The sequence below is a fragment of the Leguminivora glycinivorella genome, chromosome 11 (genome assembly GCF_023078275.1).
Source record: "Leguminivora glycinivorella isolate SPB_JAAS2020 chromosome 11, LegGlyc_1.1, whole genome shotgun sequence".
Classification (NCBI taxonomy): Eukaryota; Metazoa; Arthropoda; class Insecta; order Lepidoptera; family Tortricidae; genus Leguminivora; species Leguminivora glycinivorella.
The window spans coordinates 16,379,394-16,396,870 of record NC_062981.1 but is presented as its reverse complement, the minus strand read 5'-3'; positions in this window follow the sequence as shown (position 1 = coordinate 16,396,870).

The following is a 17,477-nucleotide window of genomic DNA, read 5'->3' as shown; positions in this document are numbered from 1 at the left end:
TGAAAATTCAACTTTCAGATAAAAAAATGTTTTTCGGCAGTATTATTACATTATTGATACATAATTTTACAAGAAACTACCAAAAGTTGCGAAAATAGCGTTAAAAATCGCCAATGTTCAGTATTTTAGTGGCTATTTTGGCCAATGTACTGAAACTAGGCAAACTTTTATTAGGTTTGATAATTCCAGAAAAGTGTTTTTTCGCTCCACCCTAATGCACGGTACGCATGCATTTAGCGACAACAACGCTTACGCTTCTTCATAATAACGAGCGATTTTTTTGATCGACGTGACGTGACGTGACGTGCATGTCAAACAATTGAAGCTTATACAAGTGTCCTGAGTCGACGCTGCATAGGGTGGACGCACGCTGCACGCCCCGCCAAACGCTCCTCTCCGAGTGTCCACTCAGACCTTACATCACTTAGTTGGTTCACTCTTTCCAGAGTAATCGTGGTCATCAATACCTTCTTATCGTGTCGAGGTTCCTTTCTTATACAGTAGATGCCCAATAGGCAGCAGCATTAACAGCCCTGGCTGTCGCGTCTCTCAGATCGAGCTCCGAGCAGTGATGCGGGCAGCGGCACAGAATATATAACAGTACAAGTACAGAAGGCTCACTCCTTTGATGTTCACAAAATGCCGCCATTCTAAATTCTTACCTACATTAACAAACGGACCGCACGCGAGCAGCCGACATTCAATTCTATTGCGCCGCGTGAAGGTCGTCACCAGCGAACGGGCCGCGAACTCGCGGCCGCCGTCATGTACTTGTAGCGCGGCGATAGAATCGCGAAGTGAGCCGCCCCTGGCAGCGGGCACGCCAGTAGGTGCGCCATGGTTTGCGGCGCTGTGTCGCAAGTGCATTGGGTCAATATGAATCACGATGACTGATCTTCTTGGCAATACCAATACGGCACCAGGCTTCGTAGCCGAGTGGCATTTCTGCGACGCGAAACGCCACCGAAACGCCGCAGAAATGTAGTCTGGCTCTGTCGTGCCAATACGCAAGAGCGATAGAGATAGATAGCTACCTACGAAAGATATATTATCGTGAGCGTTTCGTGAGTGTTTGTACATTTGGTTACACACACAGACGTGCAGTCGTCGCGCGGACTGCAGCTTTTCGTGTACAGTGAACTGCAAAATTGCATGGAGAAGTTATGAATGAATTCATTGATAAATTCGCCATGCACTTTTGCAGCTGATAGTACATTTATAAACTGAGCACTTAGCGGCGGTCTTAATTTGGTAAGCCGGCCTCGCCGAAATGGCAATCGTTGACGCTAGACGCCGGCCGAAACGCATTCTGGCTCTGTCGCACAAATTCGGAAGAACGATAAAGATACCTACTAGCTAATTCTTGTGCATTTGGCTACGTAACTCTGTCCAGTCTGTCCATCTCATTGGTGATGTACCACGTGGCCTGGTACCTTCAACTTTTTCCTGACTACCTATAGAAAAAAACAATATATCTACCTACTTATATTTATGGAACGCAAGTACCTGATGATAAGTTGTATAATGCACATTACAACCGATATGGATGAATCGAAATTAACCACGCTATCATCACGCCCTTAAGGTGACTGACCGCTTTACTGCTGCTTGTGGCAGATTAAATACATTAGTGTATTTATAGTTATTTTTGAGTCAATTTTACATGATGTATAAGCATATCCAGGATGATGGTTGATAGAAAATGTAAATTGAAACTCGTGACTGCTGAGATTTGCAATCGGGTACGTAGCCGAAAGGCACACTACCTTTCGCGGCGTTTCGTTTTCGTTTCGCGTCGCAGAAATGCTATTCGGCTACGGCAATACATGATTTCCAAATGATCGATTTTTTTTACAAGTGATATAATTTTTCTTTTTTTTTCAGTTTCTTGGTGCAGATCAGATACGATTCCATCTTGTCTAATTGGTCACGAAGTAATATCCCACCCATATCTATGGGTCACGGTGATATCTTACCAGTAGGCTGGCTGTTGGTTTCATGCTAAGAACATAGCATAAAAAGATCTTCGAGGTGGAGAGGCGTAAGTATCTCTGAATTAATTAGATTACTGGGCTTACTGACCGCAGAAACACGTCAGGGATGAATGGATTTACTATTTTCCTTCCTTCCTCAGGAGTTTACGAAATATTTTCCTTTTAAGTTTCATTCTTAAAGAACATGATGATCTTTTATTTTCTTTGATTCGCGCATACATTTTAATCCCTTAGATCCTTGTCATGCTAGAAGTTAAAAAATGTATTGTAATGAATTTCGCTTCTGCTAAATATTGTAAAAGTCATCATTTTACAATCTTTTATTCAACTTGGCTTATTATATGTTAGTTTGGGTCAAAACGTAGAAGCTAAATTTGACCCACTTCCCGGTTTCAGAATGAGCTGAAGTTATGCACACATATGTAAATCACGTGACAATTCAATATTATGGTACCATGGAGCTGATCTGATGATGGAGCAGAAAGGTGGTCATAGAAACTCTGAAAATGAAAATGAAATGAAAATGAAATGAAAATGAAATGAAAATGAAATGAAAATGAAATATTTATTTTTCAAGTAGGCATATTACAATGCGCATATGAACGTCAAATAAAGCTACGCCGGCTCTAACCCTACGCCTCAGCCTCGAGAAGATTTCAGTCCCCCCTCAGTTGGGAGGGGGGTATCCACTATGGGACCGGCAAGAAACTCGGCGGGCAACTTCTTTTCAAAACATTACATCTTATAACTAACATGCATTAAATAACAAGATACAATTTAACATGCAAAAGTATTCATCAAAGAATATGAACAGACTAGGTACTCTATGGAAATTAATTTCAATAAATTATATTATTGCTTAATAATACGTCGTTCTTCTTCAGAGAAAACATATCAAATTGTCACAGAAGAAAAAGATAATATGAATCTCAATATCATTAAATATGTAATTTACCTACACAACATAAAATATAAAATATTTGATGTGCTTTCTTATCTGAACTGTGTCCTCTATACATAATACAATTATTTTAATTGCTATTCGTTTTTTGTAGTTTCTGGTTCGGGCCATGCATGTTTGTCTGTCAAATAGTCCTCGACTCTGTAATAAGCCTTTAACATCAATGATTTTTAGGGTTCCGTAGTCAACTAGGAACCCTTATAGTTTCGCCATGTCTGTCTGTCCGTCCGTCCGTCCGTCCGTCCGTCCGTCCGTCCGTCCGTCCGTCCGTCCGTCCGTCCGTCCGTCCGTCCGTCCGCGGATAATCTCAGTAACCGTTAGCACTAGAAAGCTGAAATTTGGTACCAATATGTATTTCAATCACGCCGACAAAGTGCAAAAATAAAAAATGGAAAAAAATGTTTTATTAGGGTACCCCCCCTACATGTAAAGTGGGGGCTGAATTTTTTTTTCATTCCAACCCCAACGTGTGATATATTGTTGGATAGGTATTTAAAAATGAATAAGGGTTTACTAAGATGGTTTTTTGATAATATTAATATTTTCGGAAATAATCGCTCCTAAAGAAAAAAAAAGTGCGTCCCCCCTCTAACTTTTGAACCGTATGTTTAAAAAATATGAAAAAAATCACAAAAGTAGAACTTTATAAAGTCTTTCTAGGAAAATTGTTTTGAACTTGATAGGTTCCGTAGTTTTTGAGAAAAATACAGAAAACTACGGAACCCTACACTGAGCGTGGCCCGACACGCTCTTGGCCGGTTTTTTTAAGTAGTTCTTAAGAGCTGGGAGGGGTAATCTCAAAGCGGTGTCAGGTAACTTATTATAAAAATGAATGCATTGCCCAACAAATGACTTCTGTACTTTACGGACACGAAACTTCTTTATGGCAAGCTTATTTTTGTTTCTAGTGTTATAATTATGGATATCAGAATTCTTAGTGAAACAGTCTAAATTCTTAACAACATAAATTATACTATCATAAATGTATTGGGAAGCTACAGTTAAGATATTAATTTCTTTGAAGAGTTCTCTCACTGATTCACGTGTTCCTAAGTTGTAAATAGAACGAATGGCTCTCTTTTGTAATACAAAGATAGTCTGTATGTCAGCTGCTTTGCCCCAAACCAGAATACCGTATGACATTACACTGTGAAAATAACTATGATACACTAGGCGAGCTGTCTCAACATTAGTCAGTTGCCTGATTCTCCTAACGGCGTATGCGGCTGAACTTAATTTGCTTGCTAGTTTCCTTATATGAGGACTCCATTGTAGATTTTTGTCCAATGTTAAGCCAAGGAACAGTGTTGTATCTACTATCTCTAAGCATTCATCATTCAAAAGTATTTTTGTATCGATTGGTTTAACATTCGGCAGAGAGAATCGAATACATTTGGTTTTCTTAGAATTAAGAAGTAAATTGTTGACAGTAAACCACTGCAGTACATCAGCTAACGTGCTATTAATTACATTGTAATCCGTAGATTTTCGGTCAACATTAAAAAGCAGTGATGTATCATCAGCAAAAAGTACTATTTCACAAAAGTTTTTTACTATACATGGCAAATCATTTATATAAACCAAAAACAGGAATGGACCTAAAATTGAGCCTTGTGGCACTCCTAATTGGACTACAGTCCCGCTAGAGCGAGTTTTGTTAACAACTACTGTTTGTGTTCTATTGCTAAGGTAAGAAGACATAAAGTTTAGGGCATTTATAGACAAACCATAGTGTTCTAATTTCAAAATGAGCGTTCCATGATCCACACAATCAAAGGCTTTTGAAAGATCACAAAATATGCCAATTGCATCACAAGAATTTTCCCAAATATTATATATATGTTTAATGAGTACCGAAGCAGCATCGGTCGTGGAACGGCCCCTTGTGAAACCGAACTGTTTGCTTGTAAGTAATCTATGTCTGTTGAAGTGTCCCAGTAGATCATTTAACATTAGCTTCTCAAAGACTTTACTTAGAACAGGAAGTATTGATATGGGACGGAAATTGGTTATATCACTCGAATCACCCGATTTAAAAAGCGGTATGACTTTGCTACATTTCATAAGATCTGGAAAGGTGCCTTGTGAAATTGAAATATTATATATTACGGCCAAGTAAGGTGCTATTATATCTATGACATGACTAATTACTTTAACTGATGTTCCCCATAAGTCTTCCGTTTTCTTTAAATTGAGTGACTTGAATGTTTTAACAACATTTACAGAGTCTACTTGACTAAATTCAAATGAATTATTACATTTCTTAACATTAGCACAAAGTAATGAATGGGCTTGAGCCGCAGAAGAATGTAAACATTTTGTGGTGTTAACGGCTATGTTTGAGAAATAATCTTCGAATGCCGAGGCAACATCGCTGTTCGACACTATTTGTTGATTATCTGATACAATGTTGACTTGACAATCGCGTGATTTACATTTACCAGCTTCTTTATTTATAATACTCCAAGTTGTTTTCAGTACCTCTGTTATGAAACGTCGTACCCCCGTCGTACCCCCGTTTTTATAAGCGTTTCGGAGAGCAGTAGATGACTGTTGAAAGAAAGGTACAGTCGGCGATAAAAGCTTGTGCCAAAAATGATTTTTTTTGCAAAAAAACATATTTGATTATACTTACAGCAAATTACAGATATTTATGAATCAGCAAATCCTGCCGGTCTAGCACAATTTGCACTCTCGCCCGCGAGTCCATACTTGAAGTCGCGCTTGATATATGCACTCGCGCGCGACAACGCAAGCTGTGCTAACTTGCTAAGCCGCCTGATGTGATCACGGATCGCATGCTTGAAGTTAGCCTTTTCTTTTTTTGTGTTTTGTAAACATGACTAGGTACAATTCAATAAAATCATCTATTGACTTTTCCCAACAATATTGCACTAGGAACTAACAGCACCTCACAGATGAACCTTACGTAATTGTCATAAGGTTGAAGAATAGGAAGCGATGGAACAATTAGGGCATCGTTGGAATGCATTACATAGTTGATACAATAGTATCGTCGGCGTCTTCATTAATGATAACCAATTAGGATCTGACTGGACTAGAGGCAGGGATGCGTGAAGAGTAAGGGCTGGTAAGAGTAAAGGGCCCATTTAACTCGCATACAAATTCTATTACATTGCGGTATTTGATGGCTGTACAAAATTGTATGTAACCTCAACAGCCCGCAATGTAACTAAAATCGCATGCGAGTTCGAGCGCCGTCTAACGCCGTGTCTTGCGTGGGCGACGGTCGCGCGACCGTCGCTGTCGCGTCTCATGCTTCCATATCGATAAGGTTTGATTTCGTATGCGTCGCATCGCCGTCGCCCACGCAAGCCACGGCGTAAATCAGGTCTAATACAAAGGTTACAGGTTTTTTGCATGGATAAATTATGAATGAATTCATTGATAAATTCGCCATGCACTTTTGCAGCTCACTGTCCTTTAGATTATAGTGTTGATTATAGTTGCGTTAATTTCTGATTTCTTCGAGTAGACCAAGAATTTAAGAAGCTGTAGGTATATTTCTAAATATTTGTTTTTAATTCACTTGATCTAATTCATTTGTTTTATTACAGTTCTATTAGATCAGTTCCATTATTCCTTATTCTCTTAAGTTGTAAATAATGTCAGCACTTACTAGAAAACAATTATGAAATAAAACTATGGAAAAGTATTATAACAATTCAAAATGGAGGCAGTCCGGGAGACTTTAATTTTAACATGTCATGTATGTCATATTTAGCTAGATAGCGTTATGTGATAAGTCGCTGATAAAATAAATATTTCAATTTTTAGCAATCAGCTTCTGTTGTTATAAAATGGTTCAAATCTCCCTGGTCCTAGTCAAGTCTCTTTGACTACGAGTAAGTACATCTCGAACTTTCGAGCTCTTTACAGAATTCGTAGTCATCCTGACTTTCGAGAGACATTTCCTCCTCCTTGGTTCTTGCCAGTCGTTATTTTACACATCTTTCACGCAGGGCAATGAACTCGTACTTGACTGTTTACAATGTTTATATTATTATTAGTAACTGATTGGGGCGCGGACTTTTCAGATGGGTTATCTATGTTTTATTAATTATTCATAATAATGTGACGTTATCAATCTTTTTTGTATGTATGATCGAGGTGTAAACATGTTATTAATAACTTGTCATTTCCTTGTTCAATGTCAAAGCCTACTTATATTAAGTACTTACCACTTCTTATTTGTTTTGTAGCAGGGGTAGTTATTATTGTGACTATCGTCCATATTATTATCTACTCAGTGTTTTTTGCGTGATGTGGAATAGGAACAAACATACTATAATAAAGATAGTATTTTTCCCCTCACTAGCTCGGAAACACGTGTTTTGTCCTTTAATACCAGCGGGTAAAAACGCATTTTATCCACTAGTGGATAAAGTAATTTGACCTTGAATATAGTCATTTTTTATGTTTTAAAATTTAGTAAAAGTGAAGTGAATCTAGTGATGACGATGATTTACCACCTGTGGAACTACTGGAGGCAGTGATAAACACGTTTTTGCGTTGTACTTTCCTCGCTATAGTGAGGGGAAAAGTTTTGTGTTACACTCAGGTGCAAATGTATTTTACTTCTCGTGTGTTAAAAAACTTGCAAGTTCAGGCTTTTATTCTCGAACCACTCGCTTCGCTCGTGGTTCAACTATAGAATCCTTTTGCTTGCTCGTTTTTCAATTCCACACTCGGCGTTAAAATACAACTTACCACCCTTGTATAACAAATAACTATTATTTACTGACATGACATGATTTAAGTAATGCTGCATACTTGAGTGCCTATACGTAACGTCTATGGTATTTATTTGCTTAGGTACTGACGATTACTAATCGAAACTATAGGTGGTATTATCTACAATAGTGGTAATCGGTTGTAAATTTTTATATGTTTCATCATGTCGTTAGCCAAATAGTATTTAGATTTATAACTATAATTTTAGGATAAAACAAGGAGACATAAAAATTAAAGTACGAACATACAGACATTTCATATTATGTAAATAATGTATTTATTATAAAATGAAAATACCTGTCCTATTTTCTTCGTTGCACATTCTTTCACTAGGTTTGGTTGGCTCTTCTAATTGTTATGCGCCATAGCGATCTGTCAAGGTTTGCTTTTATTAGATGTGCTTGTGCTATACTGACTTTTTAAGCGGCTATTAGGACGACAAATGTACTTGCAATAAAACAATACATAATCGCATTTTTAACCGCCTTTCAAATCTCAAGGGAAGGGGTTCTCAATTCGTCTGTATGTTTTTTATTTTTTTTAATGTTTGTTCCTCGATATCTCCGTCGTTACTGGACCGATTTTGAAATTTTTTCTTTTATTGAATGTATATGCATACAGATTGGTCCCATTTTTCTCAGAACCCAGTTCTGATGATGGGATCTTGGAGAAATCGAGGGAACTCCTCAATCTGAAAGGCATATATATGGTGATTTTTGTGTTTTTAAAGGAACAGCATGCATTTACGTACGGAACAGTGACATTTGGTGCAGTGGAACTCCTGATGATGGTCAGAATGGAACTCCTCAAATCTGAACGGCACACTTATAGTGACTTTGGTATTTTTATAAGAACAGCATGCACTTACGTCCAGAATAGTGACATTTGGTGCAGTGGAACTGCTGATGATGGTTAGAACGGAACTCCTCAAATCTGAACGGCACACTTATAGTGACTTTGGTATTTTTATAAGAACAGCATGCACTTACGTCCAGAACAGTGACATTTAGTGCAGTGGAACTGCTGATGAAGAGTGAGCCGCCCCTGGTTAGAGTTCCGTTCTGATAATCATTCTCATCTGTAAGTACTTCAGAATCATCCAAATTTCAAAATTGGTTCAGAAATGACGGAGATATCGAATAACAAACATTAAAAAATATACAGACGAATTGATAACATAATCCAACATTTGAAAGTATTTATCCCCAGATTTATCAAAGGAAGGCGGTTTTTTTTTCTTAAAAATTATGTGTATACATGAGAAATCGTTTAGCTTTCCGATGCGTAAGCGCCTACCTAGTGATTTCTCGTATGTTTCTCGTGTATAAAATAATACGGCTCGGTTCTGAATTGCTGATGAAATTATACCTAAACTATATCCTTATTCCTTAAATAGAATTAAGTATCTGAATATTCATGAAGGGAGTTACAAGAACCGGTTCCCACCGAGAATTGCGTACGCGTGCGGGGCTGATTTTATAACGTTTTTAATGAAAACAAATGAGGAGCGCAGACGGCGCGGCGCCGGCGCACAGGTAAGTAAAGCCAATGTTCACGTTCGAGCGAAAGTGAGTCCAACGCTTTGAGAAACCAATGCCTCTTCCATAAGCTCAATAAGCATTTTAGAATAATTGCTCGGAAAAAGTATGAAACTTTTGGTTCTACCACTACTTGTACTATTATATATTCTGTGGTTCTACTAAACGCCGTGGCTTGCGTGGGCGACAGTCGCGCGATGGTCGCGCGACGGCGATGCGATCCATACGAAATCAAACCTTCGCCCACGCAAGCCACGGCGTAAGTCAACAACAATTGGTATGCTGTTCATTTCTTCATACAATGTGTCATTTCACTCATTTCCCGTGACGTTTACTTGTGTGATGGACGTAATTACTCGCGTTAACATATTTGGCTCTACCTTTCCATCCACAACTTCTTGCCTTGTCCTTCCTGTGAATCTTCAGGTAGCTATCTATTAGTAAACATGGGTTTTTTGTTTCTCACAGTTGCGTTTTCATCTACACATCTATCTGTAACAGACACTTTACTGGGTATATAGCCGAATGCTCAAAAGTGCTCAAACGCTTACGATAATATCTCTCTCTTCCGTAAATCCGCTCCGCTAATGCGCGACGGAGCCAGACTGCGTTTTGATTGGCGCCTAGCGTCACCGATTGTCATTTCGACTAGGCCGACTGGTTACCTCAAGCGTTCGACTATCCTCCGCTAGAACAGATCAACACATTTCGAAAAGCGAAACCGCACATTCCATCGCATTCCCACCGTTCAGTGTAAAAGAGACAAATGCAATTTCCAACCTCGTTTCACGATACAGGTTCCTGACGCAATCTGCGAGTCTAAATCATGCTCAATGCTGGCCTTGATTGAGAGATAAGGGAATTCCTAGCGAGGAACTGCTGCCTAGCCGAAGTGACAATCTTTGACGATACGTGGCCACAGTATAATAAAGTGTTTAGTATGCCCAATTGGCCACTCCTTTTCCCCTCTGAAAATTAAATATTTATTTTTCAAGTAGGCATATTACAATGCGCATATGAACATCAAATAAAGCTACGCCGGCTCTAACCCTCCGCCTCAGCCTCGAGAAGATTTCAGTCCCCCTCAGTTGGGAGGGGGGTATCCACTATGGGACCGGCAAGAAACTCGGCGGGCCACTTCTTTTCAACATGCATTGCATTAAATTACAAGATAGATACAAGATACAATTTAAAATGCAAAAGTAGGTACCTATTCATCAAAAAATATAAACAGACTAGGTACTCTATGGAAATTAATTTCAATAAATTATAGAGGTATTATAGCTTAATGATACGCCGTTCTTCTTCAGAGAAAACATATCAAATACCGCCCAAAAGAGAGTGCCGCCCACCCGCTCTCGGTTACCTCACAGTTACCGCTTATCAAAAACGCGTTACGCGACCAGTCGACCTGTCATATCTCACTCATACAAGCATGGTACGCGTTCACCTACACGAGCTTAGACTGTGTGCGTAGGAACGCGCCTCTTTCATATATTTGATCGCCATTGTACGTGGTGTGGTTCCGCCACTACAGAAGAGCGAGATAGAGAGCTAACTACGATACGCTTACGAAATGTAAGTGATAGTGAAGGTGGCTAGATACCATGGTAGGGAAACTGGAGAAATGCCATTCTAGGAGCCTGTTTGAAAGTTCTAAGCCAGTTTCAACTCCTTATAGATTGCTAAATTTGCTTCCCATCATGCGCAGTAGCATATTTTTAAACACGGACAATGGACATCATTAGCACAAACTTTGTTTTCAAAAAGAACTCATAAACGCGACCTTGTAAGATTTTTCCTTTAAGAAGACCTTTTCTTGAACAGAAACTTGTACCAACTATGAAAATAACTTGCAACACCAACCTAATCAACGGCAACAAAATGTACCACAAGACAAAATTTCTAACTTCACGCAGATCTCATAACAATTTGAAGCCAATAAAGTCTCAATATCCTATGTTTATAGCTAAATCATAAACTTCTGTGTCAATACCCTCTTAGTCGTATGTCCAACGCTTCTCAAACTGTAATAGTGCCTTTTGTCCCGATATAATAACATTGTTTACAATTGATAGCCAATTAGACTAATAGTAGCTTTTACTGGACTTTATCTCATTATAAACGACTCTTTTGTGGCTTGCCAGTATTTTGTTACGTTAGTTAAATAATGTGTTTATTATTTATTATTATTTAGAGCCTGCAATGGCTGCAATGTCCCACTGCTAATGCTGGGCAAAGGCCTCGCCCCACTTTTTATATTCCTCCCGGTGTTGAGCAGTCCCATTCTTCCAAAAAGGAGTCTATCTCGTTGCGCCATCGCATACGTGGTCTGCCGGGTCCCCGTTTTGGCTTGGACTGCCACTCCGTGGTAGTTCCGCATTTGGCAGACATGACCAGCCGCTAAATAATGTGTAAATAGAGTAATGCTGTTTAGAATATTTTATCGTCATCAGGTAAACCGTATCGACAGTTCTTACGTGAAACATTATTGTTGTTATTGTTAGTGACAAAATTTGACTCTGAAAAGCTTTTCTAAGTTTTTTTGTTTTTAGCTGAGCTTTTGGCAAGTGTATTGAAAAAGCAATGTATTAAAAATATGTTTGAATTAATAAATTAATTATACTCGTATGTTTGGCCTCACATTTCGTCTCGAGAAGATTGCGATTGTCCCGAAAGTAAGAGTGTTTTGTTTTTCAAATATGACATCTCAGGACCAAATTACATATCACGAAAGACATAAAGAAACTTCTGGCTACCGAATATTATCAAAAAGAAAGTATTTCTTAGAATCTGTCGACTATCCGTGCACATTGGTAACTTAACCTAGCCAACGTCACAATCGCTTACACTTCGTAGCGTATCTCCCTTTCGCGCTTCTGTAGTGGTGCGACAGAGCCAGACTGCGTTTTGATCTCCAAGTTGTCACTTCAACGATTGTCACTTCGGCTATGCTGGCTGATCGGATCAAAAAGTTGACATTTATTTATTGCGGGTCCTTTAGAGATGCTTTCTCTGATTACATTGTAGGATTATAAATTGTTGAATTGGATTCTTATGGGTATTTTTGGGCATGCACTGAGAGGATTAAGCCTATATCACGACATGGACTTTCTTTTATAGTGTTTTTTGTCGCTTTGTAGATATATTTCGTTCTGCTACTTTTTGATTTGTAACGAAATATTATGTTTTAAAATGGGACCTAAGCTGGTAGACTTGACTAAAGTTTGACAATCTCTTTTTTAGGGTTCCGTAGTCAACTAGGAACCCTTATAGTTTCGCCATGTCTGTCTGTCTGTCCGTCCGTCCGTCCGTCCGTCCGTCCGTCCGTCCGCGGATAATCTCAGTAACCGTTAGCACTAGAAAGCTGAAATTTGGTACCAATATGTATATCAATCACGCCAACAAAGTGCAAAAATAAAAAGTGGAAAAAAATGTTTCGTTAGGGCACCCCCCCCCCCCCCCCCCCTACATGTAAAGTGGGGGCTGATATTTTTATTCATTCCAACCCCAACGTGTGATATATCGTTGGATAGGTATTAAAAAATGAATAAGGGTTTACTAATATCGTTTTTTGATAATATTAATAGTTTCGGAAATAATCGCTCCTAAAGGAAAAAAAAGTGCGTCCCCCCCCTCTAACTTTTGAACCATATGTTTAAAAAATATGAAAAAAATCACAAAAGTAGAACTTTATGAATACTTTCTAGGAAAATTGTTTTGAACTTGATAGGTTCAGTAGTTTTTGAGAAAAATACGGAAAACTACGCCCATATAACCATAATCGGTCGCCGTTCCTACGCAAATCCTCCTATTTTGTGTACACACAGGTCTTCGGGTCTCAATGTTTAGTCGCAGTACGGTCGACGTTTAGTCGCGGCGACCCAAATGGGGACGATTGGTAACAGGCACAAATGGTCACAGAAGTGACAGAAGTGTGCACTACGCGTGCACACATTGTTACCGTTTGGCGACTACTTTCCGAAAATCATTCGTTCATTTCATTCTTTTCAAATGGCGACTGTCAGAGACGTCAAAGTAAAAAAGAAATAAAACCATTTGACATTAAAATGTAATGGCGTAAGAATTTGTTAAAGATAAATATTGTTTGCATTTGTAATATAATGTGGGCTAATTACCATGGCCAATTAAATTGCTCGAGTGATTTCATAAAATAAGTCTAAATTTATCAACGCGCCATCAATTTACCTCAGTTTAACCAGTAATAATATTATTGACTACTCGGTGTTTGCGTGGTATGTATATTGATTGGTGAAGTTTTAGTGCTCCGGTGCATACACTATACTGAAATATTAAAAATAATGCCTAGAAAACCAATAAAGTTGTTAAAATATGGATTAAGACGGTAATATTCCATGTAAAAAACAGTCGCCAAACGGTCACCAAACGGTCGACAAACGGTCGCAAAATGGTCGCAGCGTACACGCGTGACCGAAAGCTGTTTTCAAAATGGCGTAATTCTTGTATTATTTTTTTCCAGGTATCCTCAAACTTTATAAAGAATTAAATATGCCGTCGTACTCAGTTGCCCTCACTAAAGAAGATTTAAAAAAAAATGTAACGTGCGTACCGAGCTGCTGGGTTGTAAAGGATCGGGGATCATATTATTATGGTATTCTATAGAGCAACTAGTATTTTGCGGCATTTCACAATTGACACTTGTTGAAGTAGTCGTCAATAATATTACTATCAACATTAATTTCAGCGATCTGTACTTCTTTTGTAATGTTAAAGAGACATAAATAAAACGTAGTAGAGTAAATAAAATGTTTTTTTTTGTAACCCAAACAAAATACTTGTAGATACGAGTGCGGAAAAGAGGAAAATCGATACGAGTAGCGATAAATTAATACACGAACGAAGGGAGTGTTTTAAATCGACACGAGTTGTGAATGTCCTTTTCGCACGTGTATCGTATGACGATTTTCAGTACCTAAATCCAAGCTAAGAGTTTCGACCAGACAAGAAATGAATCATTGCTTGATTTGCTCGCACTACTGCGTGTAAAAAGCAGCATCTGTACTGAAAAAAACTCTCATTGCGCAACAGAAATTCTATTAATATCACAGTAAATACTCTATTTCATTTGATTCCTACTTTTATTGTGTAAAGCAACACTGCACTTCATTTTTATCAATAAGAATTAAAAATTATATATTTAATACATTAAGTAACTATAAAGTGCTTATCTATTTGTATTATCATTCTGCACTTTTCTTAACTTTCCCACATTTCTATAAAATGTCGAAGAGTGCTTAAATGGTCGTCGTCGTTTATTATTATTTAATTCGCTCATATTTAAATGATTCAAAGCAACCAGTCCACAACTTCACAAGAAAGTTTGAGAAACCTTCGTATTTCAGATTGTCATTTGCGGTTATAGTGGTTTAGGAGCAGTTCGGTAATCAGACCTACACACATGGTACAAATTCTGTCAATGTCACTGTCAGAAACCGTTCTGACAGTGACAATGACAGCCACAAATTCGTCCACATGTTGTTACCGTTATGTGTGCAAACGTCGACTAATAAAGTGTCGTTAAAAGTCATTCTGACAGTGACATTGACAGCCACAAATTCGTACACATTTTGTTACCGTAACGAGTGCACACGACGACTACACTTTGTTATTGTAACAATACGGTCGCATTGTTTGCACGACGTTACCACGCGTTATGTCACATTTGACAGTTAGTTACTGATTTGAAGATTTTGCGACTGAAATGGTTGTATGGGCGGAACCCTACACTGAGCGTGGCCCGACACGCTCTTGGCCGGTTTTTTTTCAAATGTAGCTAAAACATATCTTCAACCTCCTGGTAATATAAATAATGGACCTTGTTGATACTTAAGTTACAGTAATTAAATGAGGTGAGTGAAAGAGGAAAATATTTAGCAACTGAATTACTTATTCTAATTTGTTTCTTAAATTCAAAATTAACTTATCAATAATGAAATAACATTTATTATATTCAAAATGTCAATAATCCGTTTTGTTTTTGTGGTATACAAAGTTAATTGAAATGTAAATCAATTATAATTATGTTTATGTACACAAAAAACAAATGAACTATGACAAACTATTAAGTTTCCTTAAATTAAACAATATGTTTTAGTTTATTGTAATTATAATTGGATGACACAAAACAAGAGCAACTGTCCCGTTACTCCCGTTCACTAATTACATTTCAGTGGATGTACCTACGTAGTTTGAGGACCTTGACGCTAGGCTAAAGTTAAATTTACAATCCAATAAGTACTTGCCGCCATAGGACTTTATGCATTGTACATAAGTAACCTCTAAGGGCCACTTGCACCAACGAAAATGGTGGGTTAACCCGAGGGTTAACCCACCATTTTATATGGAATTTAACAGATGACAGCCCACTAACCCCGAGTTAAATGTTTGGTGCAAGTGGGCCTAAGACACCTCGCTCAGCACAAAAGAAAATCGCTCGCATCCTCTTGCCAACGGATAATGTCAATCAACTTTCTCAGAAGACTAAATTTATCTCGACAAGGATTACATTATCTGCAGGCCTAGCACATGATGGCCGCGAGAGTATGTCGCCGCGAGATAGACTCCCTGTCCTTATGTCATTAATACAATTAGACAAAGACGTGTCATCTATCTCGCGGCGACATACTCCCGTGGCCATCATGTGCTAGGCCTACTGCATACGTCTTTCTTATCGACATATTGATATAAGTTTATAAATCTCGTATCTACTCAATCAAAGCACGACAGCGACACCATTAACAATAGAACTAGATATATATTATAAGTGTATAGGTGTAAGAATACATTTTAGTACGTTTTACTATATAATTATTCTGTGGTTTTACTTATGCACTTAGATATCGTCACTACTTTTAAAAAATCTCGTATCTCACGCTGTTCCTCAAAGTTAAAACGCAGTAAGTCTATATGCATTCCATACATACTTACTACAATTTTCTTTTCATTGACTGACGAAGATACAAGTTTTTTTTAAAGTAGTGACGATATGTAGGTAAGTACAACGCTTCAATAGGTCAAAATAATTACGACTTATTATTATTACGATAATTACCTATCAAATTTATAAACATTACATTTAGAAGTGAACACAGACAGATAAACTGAAATACATCTTTTTATTATTTCAAAGTTATCAGTACTATTACACCGTTTGCACAATAACTGGGTACGTAGCCGAATGACACAAACGCTCGTAGATATCTATCTCTATCGCTCTTGAGTGTTGGCGCGACAGAGCCAGACTACCTTTCACGGCGTTTCGTTTTCGTTTCGCGTCGCAGAAATGCCATTTGGCTACGGCACCTCTCCGATATAGGAAGGGTGTCAAAGATGGCGCCTTTAATATGTGGGATATCGGATAATGTGAAAACGCACACGTACAATCGTACATCCATCCAAAACCATTCTGAAGTTGTAGGTACACATACAGGGTGTGGATTCCATACGGCGAAATCGTATTTTATAGGATAATCATTTTGTTAAAAAGTGTTATTAATTAAGAGTAAATAATTTCTTAAATCTGATCAAGCAGCAATGTACGCCGTTCAACTTAATTTGAAATGACATAAACGTCATGTCGTAATGACGCTTAGGTAGGTACGCTAATTGATGCGGACATAATACATTGCGTGCTGAATTATTATGTATGAAAAAAAAATCTCATTCTATTAAAAAAAATATAAATAAAAATATTCGCCCGTATGGAATACACACGCTGTATAATAGTGTAGATAGGTATACAGCTTAATAATTGAAATTGAATTGAAAATTGAATTGAATTGAATTGAATCATTAATATTGTTTGCAGAGCAGCATGAACGAAAACACTAAAACTTAAACAACAGCAGCCTTTCCACAGATAGGAATCTTTCTTTATCGATTGTAGGTGGGAATTATGTACACAACCGTCAATATGTCAGAACGGTGACCGTGACCTTCGAATATGATGTATGGGATGCTCAATCAATTTGATGTATTGGTGTTTAGGAGACGCCGATTAGCCTTGTAAACAATTTGCCGGGTGTCAATTGTTCAATGAATACATCCGTTAATGTTAATATTGATGGGGGTTCCACCTGCGTCCAAACTTTCCAGACGGTATTGGTGTTGGAACATTAGGCAATTTCAAACAATACAATGAGTATTCCCTTCTTCAGAAATACTTAGGACGAGGGTCTTCAACTATTC